A 2,761-nucleotide genomic window follows, 5' to 3' on the forward strand; every position below is an offset into this window, starting at 1 on the left:
GGTCTGGAAATGTGTCCTCATGTCTCAATTCTCTGTTAATATTGCTGGTCGTGCACCTATGCTTCTATGGTTGCAGGTTTCTTGTCTTTTTCAGTCTGTTAAGCACTTTCACACCACTCTAGCAGGAGACAGGCCGGTGCATGGATGTGACTGGCCTCCCTGTGCCGATGCAGGCTCCAGGGATGGGTGAATTTGCACTGGTCAAGCTTGGCCAGCATAGGGGTTGAGGGGCGTGGGGAGGGCAAGAAAAAGGTGGGAGGGAGGCGTTCCAGGGTGGGTGGTGAGCGTTTCCAGGGGTAGGCAGGGAGTGGAAGGCAGGGCATGGAACCAGCACTTGTGCCAGATCCTTACCCTATTCCCAGGCAGCCCAGGTCAGTCCCAGTCTGCTCGGATTTGTGCCAAAAATTTCAGTGGCACAGATCCAAGTAGCCCATTGGGGCTGCAGTGGCTCGCTCCAGTATAAGGGGAGAATCCTCCCCTTGTGTCGGGCTGAGCCACAAGCTGCCTGAACCTTATACTGGATACAGTGCAGGCCCGCCAGCCTGCCTGTTCCAGCGCAAGACAGGATTGGACTGAAAGAAGCTTAGACCCCAGGGAGTTGGGAAGAAGCAGCTCAAACCATAAGAAACCCAGCTTATAACCTATGCATACCCTCCTTTCCTATAATTCTTCTGACATTTGTTTTTATAAAAACAAAACAACCTGAAAACAAAACACAATTTTTATCATGTGGTCCTTTCGCCCTCATTGAGAAATCTTGCTAAATGGGAGCTAGTGAATATTCTCAACCAAATAATAACTGCAGTCTCTATTACTCAGGTTTGGCCTCGGGGGTAGTGCTATCAGAAGCACCTCAATGAAGACCCAATCGGCTGTTTCGGAGTTCATCCTGGTTGGGCTAAGCAGTGACCCTGAATTGCAAGGGCTTATCTTCTGGCTGTTCACCACCATCTATGCAGTAGCTTTGACTTTCAACCTCCTGCTCGTCGTCACCATAAGCACCTGCAGGAAACTCCACACCCCAATGTACTTCCTACTGGTCAACCTGTCTTTAGTGAATTTATTCTGCATATCCATTATGACTCCCAAAATGCTGCAGACGCAACTGGTCCACCACAAGGCTATCACTTTTCGGGGCTGCATCGCACAAGTCTACCTTTTCATCTGGGCTTTGGGGACAGAGATAGTCCTTCTCTCCTTTATGGCTTTCGATCGATATGCAGCATCTGTCACCCTTTGAGGTACACGGTCATCATGAGAAAAGAGGTGTGTGTGGCTATAAGTGTGGGAGTGTGGGTGGGTGGGATGGCCAATTCTGCCGTTCATACTGGTCTCGTGCTTCAACTCTCCTTCTGTGATTCCAACATTGTGAACCATTTCTTTTGCAACCTGCCCCCTTTGCTCATGCTTTCTTGTTCAGACACCAGTCTCAATGAAACCATGGTTTTTGTGTCTGATGTGCTGATTGCAATAGGTAGCTGCGCACTGACACTGACATCCTATGAGTTTATTCTAAGAACTATTATCGGAATTCGTTCCACCGAAGGTAAGAAGAAAGCCTTCTCCACCTGTTCTTCCCACCTCCTCGTAGTCACCTTTTATTTTTCCACCATCATCTACACATTTACTAGGCCTGCTTCCATCTACTCTCTGGATGAAGACAAGATGATTTCTCTCCTATATTCAGTGGTACCCCCTGTGGTCAATCCAATCGTCTACTCTCTCAGAAACAGGGAGGTTAAAGAGGGTCTCAAGCAACTTGTCAGAAGAAATATGCTATTCCAAAGATTCTTATCTTAATTGTAGCTGCAGCAACATATAGAAGCATGGTATCCAAGGATTCACAGCAGTTGATTGGTGAACATGGTATGTAGTGCATACATCATTCAAATGGCAATGAGATAAATGCACTCAATGTATGAGTATAGATTGTATGAGTATGAATTTATGGTTATAAAAAACTTCCATATATTGAGCCTATGCATTTTACTCCTACTGAGTCATAAAATGTGTATAAATTTAGGTTTCTAGGGTACATTTGACCACGCACACTCTGACTACAATTCTCGTTCGTTTTCTACCCTAACCAGCTGAAAGTTTAAGCAGGGTTGGAAGTGAGAGGAATGTGGCATGAAGTGGGAGCAACCTAGAAGAAGAAATATGTGTCTCCAAAGCCTAAATGTGATTGTATCTACTACAGTGTGTATGAGTGCAGTCTTCAAATGTTTCTAAGAGTTCACTGGGCATAAGCAGAGTTAGGCAGGGGAGTCAGAAGCCTTCAGGATTTAGAATTCTCAAGAGAATATAGTATGTCAGCACTTATTATTATGCCACCAGAGTGCTGCCTTCTTATCCTCTCAGTGATGTGAATTAAATCATTTAACTTAGGGACGAATCCTACAGTCATCCTGCCCTGCTGGAACTTGGTTTCCGTCCAGCAGCACAGCTCACTTCCCAGCAGCACAAAAGCCAGGCTGTTGTCACACATTTCTGGGCTGCTGGAGCAAATGGCAAGAGTTACAGCATGTGCTCCAGCAGCTTTGGGGAGCTCCTCAGGTGCCAGCAAGTTGGCAGCAGGGGAGGGGAGGAGGAGGCTTGTGGCCATTCTGAGAAAGGTCGGGTGGGGGAGGGAAGCGGGCCAGAAAGGGAGGCTCTCAGCGGCAGTCATGCACACCAGATCCTATCCCTAATGTTTTGGAATGTCCACTCCCTTTCTCTCCTCATATGTACCCCAGCAAAATGTCTGGCATATGTCCACAGA

General features: G+C 47.0%; 1 pseudogene; it reads left to right on the plus strand.

The window, feature by feature from the left end:
- The first annotated feature begins 856 nt into the window (after window positions 1-856).
- On the plus strand, window positions 857-1,800 carry LOC136654058 (olfactory receptor 13G1-like; annotated as a pseudogene).
- Window positions 1,801-2,761: the final 961 nt, after the last annotated feature.

Source organism: Tiliqua scincoides, chromosome 5, assembly GCF_035046505.1.
Source record: "Tiliqua scincoides isolate rTilSci1 chromosome 5, rTilSci1.hap2, whole genome shotgun sequence".
NCBI lineage: Eukaryota > Metazoa > Chordata > Lepidosauria > Squamata > Scincidae > Tiliqua > Tiliqua scincoides.